The 22,096-nt window shown below is 43.9% G+C and overlaps 1 long non-coding RNA gene across 1 annotated transcript; it reads right to left on the bottom strand.

Annotated features, from left to right (window-relative positions):
- Positions 1 to 16,859: 16,859 nt before the first annotated feature.
- Positions 16,860 to 21,665, bottom strand: LOC132430067 (uncharacterized). The gene is made up of 2 exons (XR_009520433.2): positions 20,863 to 21,665; positions 16,860 to 20,741 (listed from the first exon to the last, which is right to left on the bottom strand). It is a non-coding gene; the product is annotated as an uncharacterized lncRNA (long non-coding RNA).
- Between the last annotated feature and the right edge of the window lie 431 nt (positions 21,666 to 22,096).

Below are 22,096 nucleotides of genomic sequence, written 5' to 3'. Positions count from 1 at the left end.
ACAGCTTCTGACATGGAGAAATGATGATTATGGTAGAGATACTACAGCTGTTTTCTGAGTGCCCCCTGCATGGCAGGCACTGAGCTAGGTGCTCTCCCTACAGGATCTTGTCTGATCTTCATAACAATATGGGGGCTCTGCGCCAGTCAGAGAGAAACCACAAAGTGATTTGAACAAGGAAAGTCTAATGTAAAGAATTATTAACTGTAACAGGATTGGAATAACAAGGAATTGGCTAGTAAGAAGTACAGAGAACTCTAGGGACTTCCCTGGTGGTCCAGTGGTTAAGACTCCACACTTCCATTGCAGGGGGCACGCATTCCAACCCTGGTCAGGGAACTAAGGTCCCGCATGCCCCATGGCGAGGCCAAAAGAGAAAAAACAAAAAAAAAGAAAAAGAAAAAGATTGGGAGATTGGGATTGACATATATACACCAGTATGTATAAAATAGATAACGAATAAGAACCTGCTGTATAAAAATAAATAAATAAAAATTTTTTAAAGATGTATAAAAAAAAGAGAGAGAGAGAGAGAGAGAGAGACAGAACTCGAAAGAATACAGGAATAACAAGTATACGGAGCAGCCCCCAACCCTAGGGCTGAGATAGAGCCCGCCTCCTGCCCCAAGTCTGAGATCCAGATTTGGCTGGAGAGGGAATGCCTGGGGCTCAGCGGATAGTAGAGAAGTTGCTCAAGTGCTGTGCACACCCCATGGAACTTGCTGGAAAACCACCCTCTAGGGTGCTGGGGAAAGCTGTTCATGGGGAAGTGACTCACTAGAAGCGGTCCACTTCTCCTAGGGTGGGGGCTGAGGGCTGCTGGCCACCTGCACTGCAGGAACCCGTCGCTAGAAAAGCTGCCCTGGGTAGTTGAGTCGAGAAATTGGCCGCGCTGCAGAAGCCCGCCGAGAGGCACGCCTTCAAACCCGGAAGTAAAACCTTCATCAAGCAGTGTCTGTTAGCGCCCTCTACTGGTAAAATTTAACGTTGTGCCATCTGGCAAAGGAAAATTATTTAAAGGGCCCGGATTCATATTCACAAAGCGGGCAAACATGATGAATTTGGAGCTGAGAGTCAATAAATTAATAACTGGCACAGAATCATTAGTTTCACTTTTGCAGGTGAGAAAACTGAGGCTCCGTAGAGGGGAAGCAGCACAACCAGTGCTAGGATTTGCTTTGCTCTACAAAGTGCTTAGAAAGCCGATTGCAAAATTATCCATGTTATGTCATTGTGGTAATAACTCCACCAACCATAAATATGCACAGACATACTCTCCAGCATGAAGGAATACATACCGAACGGCAGTGGTTTCCTCCAGGACATGGGGATTACAGGGAGTTCTCCTTGCTGTATTATTAGATTGAACAGTATGAAATTGCTGTCTTTATATGTCAAAAATAGCGAAATATTGGTAAATTCATACAGCTCAACATAATATTTATTTCTTTGATGTGATGCTTGAAGTTTTCACAATAAGTGAATTCCTTTTGTAAACAAGAAACTATATATGTATATATATACTTACACACATACATATGTATATGTGTAATTTCATTATATATGTGTAATTATATATTTTTCATTATAAAAACATATATATATAATATAAATGTACATATTATGTATGCATGTATGAATGCTTTGGAAAATCCCGCCTCCACCTGTCTCTTGCCAGTTGAGGTATATTTCCCTACAATAAAATAAAAACTTTAAGTTTAGCTATCAGGGCTCCAAAGACTTCAGGGAAAAATATTTCTTGTTCAACTCACTGCAAGATTCTGAAAGCCACTTGCTAGTGGTCCATGCTTTGTTTCTTGATGACTTACCACAGGATAAAATGATCAGTTGTGTTTTTTCTACTTATTTTAGGAGATTTAGTCATGAAAACAGAAAAACTGCTATTAAACAATGGTGGATCTTATGTGGCAGTTACCCAAATTTAATTTTAGAATTAAATCTAAGTCTAAAAATTGATAATTAAAGAAACATTTAGGGAATTCCCTGGTGGTCCAGTGGTTAGGACTTGGCGCTTTCACTGCTGTGGGCTGGGGTTCAATCCTTGGTTGAGGAACTAAAGATCCTGCAAGCTGCGTGATGTGGTCAAAAAAAAAAAAAAAAGTAAAAATTTAAAAGTTTGCAAAATTGTATGAGAATAACTTTAAGGTAAAAGTTACTTTGCCTTCATTACTATTACATTTCAAAAAATTGCTCTGTGGTTTTTGCTTTGTTTTTATGCTTGCTTGTTTAGTAAATACAATGCTTTAAAAAAGAAGCTGTTCATGATTCTGGCCTGTTGTGGCAGGCAGAATAATGACCCCCTAAAAATGTCCATATCCTAATCCTCAAAACCTGTGAATATGTTACTTGACAAAGGGGGAATTAAGGTTGTAGATGGAATTAAGCTTACTAATCACCTGACCTTAAGATAGATTATGCTAGTAAAGTGGATAGCTAGTGGGAAGCAGCTGCATGGCACAGGGATATCGGTTCGGTGTTTTGTGACCGCCTGGAGGGGTGGGATAGGGAGGGTGGGAGGGAGGGAGATGCAAGAGGGAAGAGATATGGGAACATATGTATATGTATAACTGATTCACTTTGCTATAAAGCAGAAACTAACCCACCATTGTAAAGCAATTATACCCCAATAAAGATGTTAAAAAAAAAAAAAGATAGATTATGCTAGATTTTCCTGGTGGGCCCAGTGTAATCACAAGAGTCCTTGAAATTAAAGAAATACAATGCAGCAGAATATATATTCTTCTCAAATACACATGGCACAGTGTTCAGAATAAAGTATATGCTAGGCTGAAAAATAAGCCTCGATAAATTTAAAAGTATGTAAATAATATAAAGTGTGTTCTCTGAAAAAATAAAATAAAAAAAAAAAGTGTGTTCTCTGAAAAAATAAAATAAAATAAATAAAGTGTGTTCTCTGAACACAATCAAATGAAATTAGAAATGAGTTACAGAAAGAAATTTTGGAAACTTAAATATGTGGAAATTAAAACTAACAAACTCCTAAATAAGGAATAATCAAAAGGGAAACTAGAAAATATTTTGAGATGAATAAAAATGAAGACAGGGCTTCCCTGGTGGTGCAGTAGTTGAGAATCTGCCTGCTAATGCAGGGGACATGGGTTCGAGCCCTGGTCTGGGAAGATCCCACATGCCGCAGAGCGACTAGGCCCGTGAGCCACAACTACTGAGCCTGCGCGTCTGGAGCCTGTGCTCCGCAACAAGAGAGGCCACGATAGTGAGAGACCCGTGCACCGCGATGAAGAGTGGCCCCCACTTGCCACAACTAGAGAAAGCCCTCACACAGAAACGAAGACCCAACACAGCCAAAACTAAAAAATAAATTAATAAAAAAAAAAAGAAGACAAAACATACCAAAACTTATGGGATGCAGCCAAAGCAGTGCCTAGAGGGAAATTTATTGCTATAAATGCCTATATTAAAAAAGAAGAAACATCTCAAATCAATAACCTAAACTTCTATCTTAAAACACTAGAAAAAGAAGAGAAAACTAAGCCTGCAGCAAGTGGAAGGAAGGAAATAATAAAGTTAAGAATGGAAATTGGGTGGGGTGGGCAAATTGGTAGAAGGGGGTTGAAAGGTACAAATTTCCAGTTATAAAATGAATAAGACATGGGGATGTAATGTACAGCATGGTGACTACAGCTTCTAATACTGTCTTGCATATTTGAAAGTAGCTAGGGGAGTGGATCTTGAAAGTGCTCATTACAAGAAAATAATGTTTTGTAACTATGTATGGTGATGGATGTTAACTGGACTATTGTGGTGATCATTTTGCAATATATAGAAATATTGAATCATTATGTTGTACACCTGAAACTTTAAAAAATTAAGTCTATTTCTCAATAAAACTGGAAAAAATCAATTATTTTTTTAAAGTGTGGAAATTAATGAAATAGAAAAACAATAGAGAAAAAATAATGAAACCAAAATCTAGTTCTTTGGAAATATCAGTAAACTTGACAAACCTTTAGCTAGGTTGACTGAGAAAAAAAATGAGAGAAGACTCAAATTACTAGAATCAGAGTGAAAGAAGGGACTTTACTAATGACTTCATAGCAGTTAAAAGGATTATAAAGGAACACTATAAGTAATTGTATGCCAATAAACTAGATAACTTAGATGAAATGGACAAATTTCTAGAAATATACAAACTCCCAAAATTGACTCAAGAAGAAAGAAACAATGTGAATAGATCTATAACAAGTTGAGATTGAATTAGCAATCAATCAATCAATAAATAAATAAAAAAACCACCACACAGGAAGCAAAAAAACTACACACCAGGGACTTCCCTGGTAGTCCAGTGGTTAAGACTCCATACTTCCAATGCAGGGGACGCGGCTTCGATCCCTGGTCAGGGAACTAAGATCCCACAAGCTGCACAGTGTGGCCAAAAAGTAAACAAACAAACAAAACCCAAAAAACTACATGCAAAGAAAAGTCCAGGGCTTCCCTGGTGGCACAGTGGTTGAGAGTCCGCCTGCCGATGCAGGGGACACGGGTTCGTGCCCCGGTCCGGGAAGATCCCACATGCCGCGGAGCGGCTGGGCCCGTGAGCCACGGCCGCTGAGCCTACGCATCCGGAGCCTGTGCTCTGCAACGGGAGAGCCCACAAGAGTGAGAGGCCCGCGTACCGCAAAAAAAAAAAAAAAAAGTCCAGGCCCAGATGATTTCACTGGTGACTTCTACCAAACATTTAAAAAAGAATGTTAATTCTTTACAAACACTTCCAAAAAATAGAACAGGGAACACTTCCCAACTCATTCTCTGTAGTCACTACTACCCTATACCCAAACCGGAAAAAACATCACAAGAAAACTACAGACCAAAATCTCTTATGAATATGGATGCAAAACTCTCCAAACCAGTAAACCAAATCCAGCAACATATATTATATGTATAATTATATGTTATATATATATAATATATAATATAATAAATATACATATATTATATATATAATTATATGCCATGATCAAGTAGGATTTATCCTAAGAATGAAAAGTTGGTTTAACATCTGATAATCAATTCATGTAATGCACCATATTAATGGAATAAAAAAACAAACCAAAAAAAAATGATCCTCTCAATAGATGCAGAAAAAGCATTTGATAAAAATCGAACACACTTTCATGATAAAAATACTCAACAAACTAGGAATAGAATGGAACTTCCTTGGGACTTCCCTGGTGGTCCAGTGGTTAAGACTTTGCCTTCCAACACAGGGGGTAAAAGCCCACATACCTCGGGGCCAAAAAACCAAAACATAAAAACAGAAGCAGTATTGTAACAAATTCAATAAAGACTTTAAAAATGGTCCACATCAGGACGTCCCTGGTGGCACAGTGGTTAAGAATCCGCCTGCCAGAAAAAAAAAGAGAATCCGCCTGCCAGTGCAGAGGGCATGGTTTCGATCCCTGATCTGGGAAGGTCCCACATGCTGTGGAGCAACTAAGCCCATGCGCCACAACTACGGAGCCTGTGCTCTAGAGCCTTTGAGCCACAACTACTGAGCCTGTGCACCACAACTACTGAAGCCCGCGCGCCTAGAGCCTGTGCTCTGCAACAAGAGAAGCCACCGCAGTGAGAAGCATGCATACCACACGAAGAGTTGCCCCGGCTCACCGCAAGTAGAGAAAGCCCACACGCAGCAACAAAGACCCAACCCAGCCGAAAATAAATAAATAAATTTATTTTTTAAAAAAAGATCCATTATGTATATAATGGAATAAATTATATATAATTATTATTCATATATATAATGGAATAAATACTCAGCCATTAAAAAGTATGAAAATTTTTAAAAAGTAAATTTAGAAAAAAAAAATGGTCCACATCAAAAAATCTTAAAAAAAAAAAAAAAAAAAAAGAATGGAACGCCCTTAACCTGATAGGGCAGCTATGAAAAACCCACAGCTAACATCATACTTAATGGTGAAAGACTGGATGTTTTTCTCCTAATGTCAAGAATAAGACAAGGATATCCACCTTACCACCTCCATTCAACATTATGCTGGAGGTTCTAGCTAGGGCAGTTAGACAAGAAGAAACAAAAAGCATCTAGGCTGGAAAGGAAGAATTAAAACTGCCTCTGTTTGACATGGAAGCAACCTAAATGTCCATCAACAGAAGAGTGGATAAAGACGTTGTGGTACATATATGCAATGGAATATTACTCAGCCATAAAATAAGAACAGAATAATGCCATTTGCAGCAACATGGGTGGACCTAGAGATTGTCATACTGAGTGAAGTAAGTCAGACAGAGAAAGACAAATATCATATGATAGTGTTTACATGTGGAATCTAAAAAAAAGGTACAAATGAACTTATCTACAAAACAGAAATAAACTTACAGAGGTAGAAAGCAAACTTATGGTTACCGGGGGTAAGGGGGGTAGAGATAAATCGGAAGATTGGGATTGACATATACACACTACTATATACAAGATATATAACTAATAAGGACCTACTATATAGCACAGGGAACTCTACTCAATACTCTATAATGGCCTGTATGGGAAAAGAATCTAAAAAAGAGTGGATGTATGTATATTATAACTGATTCTCTTTACTGTACACCTGAAACTAACACAACATTGTAAATCAACCATGCTCCAGTAAAAATTAAAAAAAAAAGATCTCTATTTGCAGATGACATGATATTTTATACAGAAAATCCAAAGGAGTTCATGAAAAAGCTATTAAAATTAATAAAGGAGTTCAGCAAGGTTGCAGGATACAAGATCAATATTAAAAAGTCCTATACATTAGCAATGAAATTAAGAAAACAATTCCATTTACAATAGCATCAAAAGAATAAAATATTTGGGAATAAATTTGACTAAAGAAGTGCAAAATTTATACTCTGAAAATTACAAAAACATGGTTGAAACACTAACGTAGATCTAAGTCAGTGGGAAAGCATCTCACATTCATGGGTCAAAAACTTAATATTATTAAGATGGCAGCACTCCCCAGATTGATGTACAGATTGAACACAATCCCTATCAGAATTCCAGCTGGCTTCTTTGTAGAAATTAACAAGCTGATTTTAAAATTCACATGGAATTGCAAGGGATTCATAGTAGCCAAAACGATCTTGAAAAAGAACAAAATTGGAGGACTCACACTTTTCCGATTTTTTAAAAATAAATTTATTTATTTTATTTTTATTTATTTTTGGCTGTGTTGGGTCTTTGTTGCTGTGCCCGGGATTTCTCTAGTGTGGCGAGCGGGGCTTTCGCTAGTTGCGGCAGGCGGGGGCTACTCTTTGTTGCAGTGTGTGGGCTTCTCACTGCGGTGGCTTCTCTTGTTGCGGAGCATGGGCTCTACATGTGCAGGCTTTAGTAGTTGTGGCTCACGGGCTCTAGAGCGCAGGCTCAGTAGTTATGGTGCACGGGCTTAGTCGCTCCGCGGCATGTGGGATCTTTCCGGACCAGAGCTCGAACCCGTGTCCCCTGCATTGGCAGGCGGATTCTTAACCACTGCGCCACCAAGGAAGCCCTCTTTTCTGATTTTAAAACTTACTCCAGGGGCTTCCCTAGTGGTGCAGTGTTTAAGAATTCGCCTGCCAATGCAGAGGACAGGGGTTCAAGCCCTGGGCCAGGAAGATCCCACATGCCGCGGAGCAACTAAACCCGTGCGCCACAACTACTGAAGCCCATGTGCCTAGAGCCCGTGCTCCGCAACAAGAGAAGCCACCGCAATGAGAAGCCCATGCACCGCAATGAAGACCCAATACAGCCAAAATAAATAAATAAATAAATAAATAAACTTACTCCAAAGCAATAGTAATCAAGACAGTGTGGTACAGTCATAAGAATAAACATACATGGAATGTAATGGGAAATGGAATAGAATTAAGAGTTCTGAAATACCTTGACTACAGTGATGGTTACACAGGTACATTTGTCAGAGCTCATCAACCTGTACACTTAAAAGATAGGAATTTTACGGAATTCCCTGGTGGTCCAGGGGTTAGGACTCTGCACTTTTACTGCAGGGGCTTGTGTCCCATCCCTGGCTGGGGAACTAAGATCCTGCAAACCATGCAGTGCGGCCAAAAAAAAAAGGTAGGAATTTTATTGTATGTAAACATATAGTGGAGATGCGTTTTTCAAAAAACATCTCTCCTGGTTTGAAGAAGAAAGCCAAAATACAACAGAATCTTCACAAAGCACACACTGTTCAACGTTTCACCCAGCCTAAAGGAGTTTTACATTTACCCACAGCAGACTGTGATGTGTGACAAAGTGCCAATGTCTCTGCTTTTGGTTTATCTGATGACGTTTCTCTACAGATAAAAATCTTTCCCAAGTGATTCCTGTGGGGGACTTGGAAGGAGCCCTTAGTTTGAGATGGGAAAGATGGAGCCAGGAAGTGGGCACAGGCAGATCATGTAAGGCTTCTCAGTCAGGTCATGGAGTTTGACTACCTCCATGGGAGAAAACAGGACCATCAAGGGGAGTGGCACAATCAGATCTGTACATTAGAAACATCTGTCAGGCCACAGCCTGGGAAAGGACTGGAAAGAGTAAAGGCATCACGTAGAGAACATTCCGGAGGGGTTGTGGATGCACAGTTGGGGGAGCTGGGCCAGGGCAGAGGTGGTAGGCGGTGAGAGGCATGGATGGTGCAGAAGCTATGCAGGAGGTAGAGGGTCAGGAAGAGGAAAGGGACCTGGGGCAGGGAGCAGGAGAGGGGAGAGCCACGCAGGAGGAAGGAGGCTGCAGGACCACATGGAGCAGAGAGGCAGGGTATGTTTGTGTGGTGGGTGACGGAGGGCAGCTGTAAGGACTGGCTGCCCCAGAAGCTGGGGGAATGTAGGGTGCCAAGAATTTCATCCTTGGGAGGTTCCCATCTGGAGGGTCCTCAAATGGTTCAGAGGAAGCAGGAGCAGCTTGTGAGGGCTTGGGGTCCAGGGGCAGAATGTGGGGCAGAAGGCAACTTCTGAAAAGCAACAACTGAATCCAGACGACATCTTCAGGTGCTGAGGGAAAGTGAGGGCTACTGAAAATGCCGTACCCAGCCCAACTATCCTTGAAAGCAGAGAGTGAAATAAAGATATTTCAAACAAAGGCTCTGAGTATTTACCACTCAGAAATCCTTGCTGAGAGAATTTCCAGAAGTACCTTAGGAAGAAGGACCTTGAACCCAGAAGGAAGGAACAGGATTCAAGAAAGCAAGGGTGAGCTGAGAACCTGGGGCACAAGTGGGCCAGTGTGAATAATCAGTGTCCTGGTTACAAATGTAAGGGTGACACGATTAGAAATCATGTGACAGTTTCAAAGCCTTGGAAGGAGAGGCAAAAGGAATCAAGAGAAAGTGAAAGTGGGGGAGGCTGGGGAAAAGAGTGGGGTGGGGAGCCGGGGGTTTGTCCCCAAAGCTCAGGAGTAGGCTGGGGAGAGACACCTCCTGGAATTGAGGATGTAACCCCACGGACAAACAGCCTTCCAGCCTCCTGCCTTGGCTCACGCTGTTTCCCTCCCTTGGGGTGACTTTCCTCCTGTCCTCGCATGAGTGAGTCCCAACATTTTGTCAAGGTCCGACTCAGATGCCTCCTCCTCCAGGAAGCCCACCCTCCTCCCAGCCCCGGAGGCCCTTGGTCTGACCGTAATGGCCAATGCACCCAGCATTCATGAGCATGTCAGGGCTGATGGCGCGGGCTCCCTGAGTACAGGGCCCATGTTTCTCTGTCACTGGACCCAGGCACAGCTGGCTGGCGAGTGTATGTTGAGAATGTGAGTTGTGTGTGTGCCAGGCTGCCTGGATTCAAATCTCAGCCCGGTGACTGCTGGGAGCATGTGGATGAGTGTTACGAGTGAGCGAGCGGAGGCAGGATGGGACAGTCTTGTCAGGCAGAGGGATGAAGGGACAGCATTGTCTCCCAGTGGCCTGGCTCCACCTGGGCAGAAATGGATGCAGCTCGAGCCACCTGTTTGTCTGTCAGTTGCCTGGGCCCAGGAACGTCTGGTTCCCAGGGACAACATTTCAGCTCTGAGGTGGGCTGGCCTGGGAACCGGTCGACTTCCACCACCACCCCTCTCCCTCCCCCAACGTCACTTCTCTGGGGCGAGTGGCCCAGGTCAGGCGGGGGTGAGAGCACGCCCCCCCTTACCCCCCTGCTCCACGTCCTCACATCTTCCTTCCCAGGCTTGTTGGCCCCCCACTGCCCTACACCCCCTCTGCTATTGTTCCAGGCTCCAGGCAGGAGCTGGGAGGGGCCAGGGCTCAGGGGAGGCCAGGACCACCTCACTTCTCTCCCTTTTGACTCCACCTTCTGGGGGCACCTGGGCTGCCAGGAGGGCTGGGTATGGGCTTCCCTCCCCGGTGGGAAAAGGAAGGGAGGCCACACCATTTGCTGGGTATTGGCAGTGTCACTGTTGCAGGTCTGTGATGCTGAATCCCGGTGGTGCCTCTGGGGCTCCCATCCCTGGACACAGGTGCTGAGGTGGGCTAGGGACGGGGGTGGCTTCCGGGGAGGGTTTGGAAGCTGAGGTCTAAGGCCGGGCAGCTGGTGTGGCCAGGGCAAGTCACCCCAGGTCATCTTATGGAGTCTGGGGTTTCAAATGCCCTCTGCATTGCCCCACCACAGTGGGGACCATCCCCTCAGCCCAGCCCAGATAGGCAACGGACCCTCCGACAGCTCTCAGTCCCCCACAAACCGGCTCCGGCTCACCCGGCAGCAAATGCAACTCCACCCTTCTGGGCCAGAAGCCAGGCTCACCCCAGCGCTTCCTCTCCTGTCCCACGAAGGCCACCAGCAGGCGATCTGGGCTCCAATCACCTGGTACAACCACCTCCGCTGCCCCTCCCCCAGCTGCCAGGCCACCAGCCTCCCTTGCTGCACCCCTGTAGCAGCTGCCTCACTGGTCTCCCCTGCACCCCCCTGTCCTCCATCCACCAGAGGGATCTTTACAGAACGTAAGGCAGGTCACCGGACTCCACTGCTCAAGACCCTCCGACAGCTCCCACTTCACTCACGTGAAGGCAGATGCCCCCCACCTTGGCCTGCGAGGCCAGGGCCACCTGTTCTGTTTCCACTCTGCCCACTCTCGGGCTTGGCAGGACTGCCATCCAAAGTAAAACACTTTGGGTTCTACTAAATCTGGTCCATGATTCCATTTGTTCCAGATTGTTCCAAACTGTTGTATGGAGTTCAGTGATGAGTTTCTTTGCCTGAAACCGTAAAGTTGAAGTATCACATGTAATAGTGAGTTCATTTGGTGCATTTCTCAGTTAAAAAATAATAGTCGTTATAACTTGCTGTATCATTTTTGCAACTTTTCTGTAAGTCTAAAAACATTATAAAATAAAAAGGTTATTAAAATAAAAAAGATGGGACTTCCCTGGTGGCGCAGTGGTTAAGAATCCACCTGCCAATGCAGGGGACATGGGTTCGAGCCTTGGTCCGGGAAGATCCCACATGCCACGGAGCAACTAAGCCTGTGTGCCATAACTACTGAGCCCATGTGCCACAACTACTGAAGCCCGTGTGCCTAGAGCCCTTGCTCCTCAACAAGAGAAGCCACCGCAATGAGAAGCCTGCGCACTGCAGTGAAAAGTAGCCCCTGCTCGCCGCAACCAGAGAAAGCCTGCGTGCAGCAATGCAGCCAAAAATAAATAAACAAATAAAAACTTTAAAATAAAATAAAAAAGAAAGGGGAGGGGAATTCCCTGGCAGTCCAGTGGTTAGTACTCCGCGCTTCCACTGCTGGGGGCGCAGGTTCGATCCCTTGTCGGGGAACTAAGAAAAGGGGTGTGGGAAGGGGAGAAATTGTACTGAAAAAGGAATCACTGGGCTTCCCTGGTGGTGCAGTGGTTGAGAGTCTGCCTGCCGATGCAGGGGACACGGGTTCGTGCTCCGGTCCGGGAAGATCCCGCATGCTGCGGAGCGGCTGGGCCGTGTGCCATGGCCGCTGAGCCTGCGTGTCCGGAGCCTGTGCTCCTCAACGGGAGAGGCCACAGCAGTGAGAGGTCCACGTACCGCAAAAAAAAAAAAAAAAAGGAATCACTGTCTAAAAAGCGGTATACATTTGTAAGAGTGGCTCTGGTGAAAAGTTGGCAAGTGTGTAGCAACACCAGGGTCTGTGACCAGGGCTGTGCACACACATGTCTGTTCAGGAGGGTGTGGTCCTCCTGTTTTAGCGGAGTGAACCAGAGCATGACCCTGGGTCAGTGCCCAGGCAGGGCTTGGACGGAAACCAGAACACAGGTTCCAGGAGGCTGGGGAACACGCAGGAGGGGGCTCAAGGCACGACGGCCCAGGCAAGGGCTGAGGGAGCTTCTGAGCTGAACCTTGAAGGAGTGGGATTTCCTCTGAGATGAGTGAGGGCAGAGAGTATTCCAGCAAGGGGGAAAGGCATGAGGGAAGGCCAGAGACGGGACAGGAGGGGCTGTGTGTGGGGTGTGGGTGGTTCCTGTAGGGGAAGGAAGGGACTGCTGGTCAAGTGGGTGTGGGTTTCAGAGGCTGGATAGAGGCCAGTGAGGTGGGCACAGCCAGAATGTGCACAGGAATCCTAACAGGCAGTCTGTGAAGGCGGATGGGCAGGGAGCAGAGAAGGGCCTGGAAGACACCCTGTCGCCATAGCCTTGGGGAGGTGAATGTAGGGCTCTGCTTCAAGACTTGAGCTGCTGAGGAGAGTCCACTGTTTCTCTTTGTATCCCCAGCATCTTCTCAGTGTTTGGCACACAGTAAGTGTGCAAGAGATGCTTGTTCATGTGTGTGTATATTCTTTATTTTACAATTTCTCGATGTACAATAAGCTGCAAGTAATTGAAGTATATAATTTGATGAGTGTTGACATGTGTACATCCATGAAACCAACAATCAAGGCAATGAACATGATCATCACCCCCAAGGTTTCCTTGTGCCCCTTTATAACTCCTAGTCAGCTGTTATTGGCTGTTATTTTAGATTAGGTTTTTTTGGTTTTTTTTTTTTGTGGTATGTGGGCCTCTCACTGCTGTGGCCGCTCCCGTTGCGGAGCACAGGCTCCGGACGCGCAGGCTCAGCGGCCATGGCTCACGGGCCCAGCCGCTCCGCGGCACGTGGGATCATCCCGGACCAGGGCACGAACCCATATCCCCTGCTTCGGCAGGCGGACTCTCAACCACTGCACCACCAGGGAAGCCCTAGATTAGTTTTTATTTTTGACAATTTTGCATAAATGGAACCAGACAGTGTGTAGTTTTTTGTTTTTGTTTTTTGGCCGCACCATGCAGCTTGCAGGATCATAGTTCCCTGACCAGGGATTGAACCTGCACCCTCAGCAGTGAAAGCACAGAGTCCTAACCACTGGACCGCCAGGGAATTCCCTGTATGTACTTTAAAAAAACTGGTTTCTTTCTCACAACATAATTATTTTGAAATTGCTCCATGTTATTGTGCACATCAGTGGTTTGTTCAAGATTTAAAACTTCTGGGTTTCCCTGGTGGCGCAGTGGTTGAGAGTCCGCCTGCCGATGCAGGGGACACGGGTTCGTGCCCCAGTCCGGGAAGATCCCACATGCCGTGGAGCGGCTGGGCCCGTGAGCCATGGCCGCTGGGTCTGCGTGTCCGGAGCCTGTGCTCCGCAACGGGAGAGGCCACAGCAGTGAGAGGCCCGCGTACCGCAAAAAAAAAAAAAAAAAAAAAAAATCTGTTACAATTCAACAATAAAAGGATAAACATCCCAATAACAACATTGGCCAAAAAAAAATTGAATAGACACTACACCTAAGAAGATATATAAATAGCAAGTAAGCACATGAAAAGATACTCAGCACTACTGGTCATAGAGAAATGCAAATTAAAATCACAATGAGACACCACTACATATTCACTAGAATAGCTAAAATTTAAAGATATGATCACCTGGTGGCGCAGTGGTTAAGAATCCGCCTGCCAATGCAGGGGACACGGGTTCGAGCCTTGGTCCGGGAAGATCCCACATGCCGTGGAGCAACTAAGCCCATGTGCCACAACTACTGAGCCTGCGCTCTAGAGCCTGCGAGCCACAACTACTGAGACCGCACGCCACAACAATGGAAGCCCACGTGCCTAGAGCCCGTGCTCCACAAGATAAGCCACCGCAATGAGAAGTCCGTGCACTGCAACCAAGAGTAACCCCTGCTCCCCGCAACTAGAGAAAGCCAGTGCACAGCAACAAACGCACACAACACAGCCAAAAATAAAAACAAATAAAATAAATAAATTTATTTAAAAAAATAAAAGATATGATCATACCAAATGATGGTGAGTATGGAGCAATTGGAACTCTCATCACTGTTGGTGGGAATGCAAAACGGTACAACCACTTGGGGAAATAGCTTGGAAATTTCTTAAAAACTATGCATCATAATTACTAAAAATGGGAAGTAACTGAAATTATAATATCCATGCAATGGAATACTACTCAGCAATAAAAATAAACGTTTGTTGAACAAACAAGTGTATTATGAAGTATTACAAGGACAGGGTTTGCAATACTGCATTTGTTCACTAGATGGCGGCAAAAGCCCACTCATGTCCAGTTCCATACATTTGCATCTCCTGTGGCTACTCTGCTCACTGCAGCAGGCAGACAGGGCATCGTCCCCATTTAAACAGAGGAAAAACAGAGTCCTGGAAAGGGCAGGTGACACCCCATTTGCCAACTTGTCAGAGCCAGGAGCCAGGATCTGACCTATGTCGCCTATATTTTCTGAGCTTCTGAATCAACAACCCTGCTAGAGGGCTTCCCTGGTGGCGCAGTGGTTGAGAATCTGCTTGCCAATGCAGGGGACACGGATTCAATCCCTGGTCCAGGAAGATCCCACATGCCGCTGAGCAGCTAAGCCCGTGCGCCACAACTACTGAGCCTGCACTCTAGAGCCCGCGAGCCACAACTACGGAAGCCCGCATGCCTAGAGCCCGTGCTCCGCAACAAGGGAAGCCACCGCAATGAGAAGCCCGCGCACCACAACGAAGACTAGCCCCGGCTCGCCACAACTAGAGAAAAGCCTGTGCGCATCAATAAAGACCGAACGTAGCCAAAAACAAAACAAAACAAAACAAAACCCTGCTAGACACTCCTACTTCTCACTTTCCCCAATACCCTGCCCCTCCCTCCAAGTCTTCTCATTTTCCTAGTTGCACTCTTATTGAAGTCAGAAATCTGCTTCCCAAATCCAAACCAACTAGCCCTGGGCCTGGGAGACTTGAGGGCAAGTTTGGAGAGGCTGGGAAATGGTGGAGCTGTCACTTAACTCAGGTTTGTTTTAGTCACCCACTGCAGTACTGGAATTATCAGAATAATGAAATCCAAAAAAAAAAGAAAAAAAAAACCCAGAGTGAAAAAGTCTGTTGTACAGCTGGAGGAGTAAATAAAGGACTTTCCTGGGGTTCGTTTATATTATCAAGATCTAGGCCCCTGCCTTGGACATAACCTTCAGAGGAATTTTATGGTGGCCTCCTTCTTTTTGTGCTCAGAAGGAGGAAATGACTTCTGGCCTCCTTCTTTGCCCCTTCCTGTCGCTGACCCTGGCCTTGACATTTTCCAATCCTGGCCAGTTTTGAGCCTGCTCAGCGCCAGGAAACATGTAGCCCCTGGTGAATTCCCAGCCTCTCCTCTCTTACTCCTTTGCTCTCCAGTGAAGTCCTTGCGCTTCCTGGGAGTCTCCCAGCTCTGCAAGAACAGAGACTTCTCCAAAAGATGCTGAAACTGGGCATCAGTTCAGAATAGGCACTTAAGCCCAGGGACCATTGTGTTGGGGGCTGGTCTGCTGCTGACCTGTCTGGACAGTTGATTTTATTATTTTAATTGAAGTATAGTTGATTTACAACGTTGGGTTTCAGGTGAACAGCAAAGTGAATATACATATAATTACATACATATATTTTTTCAGATTCTTTTCTATTATAGGTTATTACAAGATATTGAATATAGTTCCCTGTGCTATACAGTAGGTCCTTGTTTATTTTCTATGTAGTTGGACAGTTAACGTACATTCATGCACTGAAGTAAAAGCAAGAGAATTCAAGTGTTGGGGACCAGGGTTCAAATTCCAGCCCTGCTGCCTTGCCAGTGACCCAATCAGAGCTTGCTTCCCCATTTGCAACACATGAGCAACTTAACATGAGTTATGTAGGACAAAGCTGTTTGCTGAGGCCCCTCCCCTCCACTGGGCTGAGGGTGTAGCCAGGCTGGGAGACCGGTGCTAGGTGCAGCATCTTCTTCAGAACTGTGTCCCACACTTAGGTTTCACTGGCCAGGTTTACTGGAAGGAGACGCTCCTACTCGTTCAGGGAATACAGGGAGGAGGCAAGGACCTCTCAGGGGTTTAGAAGATGGGTGGGACCGTGAGGGTTTTCCAGTTGCAAGTGAGAGGGATGATCTGCAGGTTTACAGGCCATTCCACAGGACAAGTGACGTGACCAGCTTGTAGCTTGGGAAATGACAACTGATTAAAAAACTGAGTCACTTAAGACATCAGAGGGAACAGCAGAGAGCTTTTTAACCAGCTTTAAGTACTTTCATAGAAGAAATGGTAATACCGCTCCTCCCCATGTCCCCCAGCTGTTTTTCTTCATCCCAGCCCAGCTCACAGCCAACTGCTGAACAGCAGAAAGTAGGCTGCTTTAAAGGAAGTGTCCATTTTTTCCTGTAGGGATGTTGCTGGGTCCTTCAGCTCACCCGGTGCACCGCTTCCCCCCTCCAGGTCCCTGCTCTACTTGGGAGATTAGACTGCATGACAGTATTTCATTAGACAAGTTAAACAGAAACAAGGTAGAACACCCACGAAAACACCCACCCGGACCAGTTTGATTTATACACAAATGAATCACACCAATGAAAAGCTTTTTAATTTTTATTAATATGTAATTAAACATTTCAATAGTGAGACTTCTCCAAACACTAGATACATGAGGAATACCTGAAAATTAAAGACAATGCAGTTATTATATTAGGTTCCTATGTAAATACAAATACAAACCAGTTCAGACTTCTGACAAATGAAATGAAAAGATATAGTTTGAAGCTACTTTTATCTTCCACCTCCCCTAACTCTAGAGCCTAGCACCTGAAGCCAAAGAAGAAAAACGTAAGAGTCCTGAGAGCAGAGGTCAAAGTCAAGCAAAGATGCCACAGGGATTTGAACCCCGTCCTGGAAACCAGGAGTGCCAACCACCAGCATCTTTTGCTTTTTTTTTTTAAAGCTAGGAAAAGGCCAAAAAGCAAAACCTGAGAAAACAAAACCTTTTGTTTTCTCAGGAAAAGAAAAACCTTTATAAATAACCCTACTGAAGAGCACTGGAGAATCTGCTTCAGCTAAGATGCTAGCTTGGCCAAGTCTGTTATGTTCACCTGAAAAAGTCTTAGCAGAGAATTTTTGCAATCCCCCCCAACAGCCCCTCTCAACTGCTAAAGTGCCTGTCTACTTCAGTTTATACCTTCCCACCCAACATGACAGTTCTTAAATGTTATTTCTCCACTTACTGGTTTAAGTTTCTTTTAATCACTGGATAATAATGCCACACATCTGAAACATCTTAGAGCTTTTTAATTGTGGTCTTAACATCATTAACTATTTGCAGGCAAATTAATGGTCATTTCTAGTAGTGCAACCCACCGGAAGACCTTGACACCAATTACCTTAAGACCGATTATGGATCATGCCCACAAGGATCCAAGCTACCGGCAGCATCGAGGTGAGGGGTGAAGGGTCTGCGCTAGGCCAAAGGCAGAGGGTGGCGATGTGGCAGAGAAGTCACTTGTGGGGAGACCTTGCTTTTTAACAGGCTTCTGGAAAAGCTAGGGAAAAGTGGTTGCCCGCTTTCCCCCTTTCCCTCCCCTTCAAGCATCACTTTTTGAGGTTTGGGCTTTATTAAGAGCTGCTATAAAAACAGCTGAGTTGTATGTTAGGACAAGCCCAGGGTATATACAAGGTACTCGAGCATTCGTTTGGATGCTTCACTCCCCAAAAAGACAGCCTCAATGCATTGTCTGCAAAGGGTGTCGTTGAGGCAAGTCCTCATTTCCTAACAGAAGATGGGGTTGAGAGGCCGACACCATTCTGATTGACCTTGGTATAATAGCGCTTTGCTGTCTCTCTTGCCACAGGAAGGCTCCGTGGTTGTCCTACTTTAAGCCTTCGGTGCTTTTAGTGAGGGTTACCTGAAAAATCTTAAAAAAAGGCTTAGCGCCCACCTCACCCCTCCACCCCCAGGCCAACAAACAACTTGCTCATGCTGTTGACACCAGCGTAAAGCTGGAAGGTCATTTAGTACTGAATTACCCATAACAGATCTGACTTGGTATGTAAATATAGAAAAAGCTTGTTCACCTGTTGTCCTCATTTTGTCCACTGGTGAATTCAACTGGAAGCTCCTTCTATAGTCTGAAGAATACCATCTGAAAGAACTAGTGGTTCCCAATCCCCACATTTAAAATGCAATGTTTGGTTTGTTTATTAAAAGTAAATAAGCTATTTTTCCTTACTGGGTCTGGCTTCTCTGGCCCTTCGCATACGTCTGTTGTTTTGAATGTTCCTGTATATAAGAATTAAGACCAAGGGAGGGGAGAGAGAAACCCGGCACAAAGACAATGCACTAAGACCACTGAACTGTTGTTAAACATTTCCACTTGCCAGTTAAATTTCGTGAAGACTGTTGTTCGTTTGAAATTTATTTCTTGTCACTGATTTTAAAGTTGCATCTGGAAAAGACTAAAGGCTTCAGTGCCCTCCCACCCCCTTACCAGAAGTGAACAAAAAAGCATTTTACCTAAAAGCACAGCAAAAGGGACTTTGCTTCAATCACAAACACGAATGCTTAAAGCTGCGGAAATTTCCTCAACACTCAGCCTTTTATTACTCAGCTGGATTTTCCTTCAACAATCACTATTCCAAGCATTGGGGAAAACACAACTTTTAATCATACTCCAGTTGTTTCACAATGCATTCTAATAGCAGCGGATCAGAACAGTACTGCATTACTTGCCAACAGAACAGACAGACCTGAGATCAAGACAACTGCATTCTGTGTAGTCTGCAAAAAAAAACTAAAACAAGTAAGCCCCACCCTCTCCTCCCTTCCCTCCAAAATCAGGGGGGAAAAATTTACTTGAGTATGCTGATAAACTCACTGCAAGGTCTCACACTCACTAGGAGAACAGAAGGCAGAGCCAAGTGCTTATATGCAAGTCAAAATCCTGAACAGCTTCATGAAGGATGAAATGAAGCCTCTGCAAAGGAAAATGCTTTAAAAAACCCACATGCCCTCCCCCACACCAAGTGCCTACATAAAAGGCCAATAGTGTAAACATCAGCTACCACTAGATAACACGACTGTAAGCATTTAAAGTTAACATGCAAACTGGAAACGTGGACAGTATGATCTCTCATTACTCTAGTTTAACCACTAGACTCCTGACTTTCTGAAAACAGCGTAGGTGTTACCTGTTTTCCTGATCATAATCTCCCACCTGTCTAAGAGGTATTTATTCCTTATTTAGAGGGCCTCTATTGCCATGTGCCTGGAATTATTAAATGCTCATCACTTTTACGAAGGATAAAATTTGTTTTTCCTGCCTTAAGTTAAATTCGTTCTTCCGCTCAACTCCTGATCTTGTCCGTTAAAGAGTGTTCAAAGTTTCTGAAAGATGAGAAGAATCCCCCCAAGATTGCCCAACACTAACTACAGACAAACAATTTTATTTAAATAAGGAGACAGCTTTCTAAAAGCATACATTCTCTACAAAGTATTTTATTTTGAATAATTTAACGGTTTTCTGCACAATACACATCATAACATTTAAATTTTAGCAAGATTAACAATCTGAATTCTGGTTAACAGCACATTATGCTACCCTTCAATAGGCTTTTCAGAGATTCAATGCTAAACAAATGTTCTTAGTATTACACACATTACCTTTATTAATCTCAAGAGGCTTTAAGGAATTACTAGCCTCTGAGTGAAGTGTGCTAACCCATCATGGAAGCCCACAGGCACACTAAGTCCTGTCTAATTTTAAAAGGCTGGATAGGAAAATCCCTGACAATCCCGGAATCCCTTAGGTAAGGGACCTAGGACCTCCACAGCTCTTAGCAAAGGTAAGCACTTATCCCTATCATGCAATACTGCAGATACAAGTTAAACTTATCTGTTAACAGCTGCCTGCTGTTTTCTGCTCCCAGATGAAATGAAGCAACTCTTCTGATAATGAGAAACCTGTCTGAGGCAAACGAAAGATTGGCAAACAGCACAGCCTCCTCCTCAATCCACTTGATCCCACTCATTTCAATTATTTCAGCTTCTTTTATTCCAGGATTAATGTGTAGCATTATCATTTTCATTTCATTTCGCTTTTTTATTCTGCTTTTGTAAAAGCAGTATTGAGATGGACATTTGATCTTCATTGTATTTCATCATTTCATTATTTCTCATCAATTCATTATTTTTGTGGATACAGCTTGATAAGCCAAACTTTAAAGTGGTAGATTCCATTAACTTTAAATTGGTAGCTTTCATTTGCTTAATTTTTTTGGCATATGCAGACAATGTGTTTGTTCATCAGTAGTTAAGGATCTCAGGGTTATGCCTTTTCCCCCATGTAGGTATGATATATAATCTTTTCTGCCTTTACTTATCATTCACCAAGGAGCTGTTCCCCTCTCGATCTAGGCCATCATACTGCCAGGCTGGTTATGACTCAGAAGTTGTTATCTGAAAAAAGTCTACAGGAAAAAAAAAAGGGTTTCCCCTCCCTCATCAACAAAAGCCCACCCTCTTATCAGTTATAATTTACAAATACTTAGATGCAAATTTGAGACAGTTTACAATAATTTTGAATCATACCTTAACATCCTGTTTTGCAGTCACACACACAAGGTTTTCCTACACTAAAAAAAATATGCTTGCTTACATACAACTGAAAATAGAATCTTACTTGATAATATAAAAGCTACCATCAGAAGAAATCCCTTCAGGATCATTAAGCCACTTCCTTTGCTCTGAAGCTCCTATAGTAGTATTAAGTTTTATTAAACCACCTGAAAAAAATTCCAAAAGAGAACCACACACTACCATATGCAAACAACTTAAGCATTTAAAAAATTCCCAAGTTTTTAATCTAAGGCAGCCCAGTGGGCTAGACCAACCCCCAGTCCACCATTTTCCTTCCCCAAGCCCTACACTTTAAATCCAATCTTCATGAACTTCCCCAGCTGTCAAATTCAAAAACTGGGGAAAAACAGAAACTAGAAAATTGGGAGTTACTTGCCACCTTGGAAGTTGAGAGTTCTTTAGTTTTCCATCCTAAGTATTTAAGTTCTCTGGTTTGAGTTATCTGAAATCATAAACTAAACAATTACCTAAACCCAACCCTCCCAATCCCAACCATAGGCCACTGCCAACTAATTGCCAAAGTCTGCCCCTCCCCTTTAATAAGTTATCTTAAAAGTTACATTATTTGAAAACTTAACTTCAACATTTGGCCTAGTCAAGCTCTTCTGAAGTTCTCCTGAGATGACTGAGTATGAACCAAAGCTGCACTGTGCTGTGCATTTCAGCTTCACTGGGAATACTCTTCCAAGGAAAAAAGCAGCTCCAATCCCTGAAGGCGTTGGTGCCAAACAGCGTAGCAGTACAATCCTTCTCTAACTCAGTTTGTCAATAGTACTATAGCATCTGTGGAAAATCTTAGAGAAACATTTTCTCCCCCACCCTCGTCCCCAAAATACTTCAAGTAAAAATAACCAGTTACGTACTTTAAAAAATATCTGATTAAGGGGTGGAAAAACAGAATAACTACCAGCCATTTCTCCAATGGATAGCTCCGCCACAGACCTCAAATGAGAGCTGCTTGTGCTCTCGTTTCTACAAACTGTAAACCTGTGGTGTTCTGATAATCCTGATACTGGATTTTCTTTTTTCCTGTTACCTTGAGTCATTTGCCTTTGGAATTCTAGACAGACCTAAAGGGAAAAAAACTCAAAACATATTTTGCCCCCCCAAAACTTTCCCCCCACAATTACACACCCAAGCTACATATTCAGAAAACTTTTAGAATACAGGGTGAGGAAAGAAAAAT

The sequence above is a fragment of the Delphinus delphis genome, chromosome 8 (assembly GCF_949987515.2).
Source record: "Delphinus delphis chromosome 8, mDelDel1.2, whole genome shotgun sequence".
In the NCBI taxonomy this organism is placed as follows: domain Eukaryota; kingdom Metazoa; phylum Chordata; class Mammalia; order Artiodactyla; family Delphinidae; genus Delphinus; species Delphinus delphis.
Note: the sequence above shows the minus strand (reverse complement) of the source record. Positions and strands in the feature narration are given on the sequence as shown.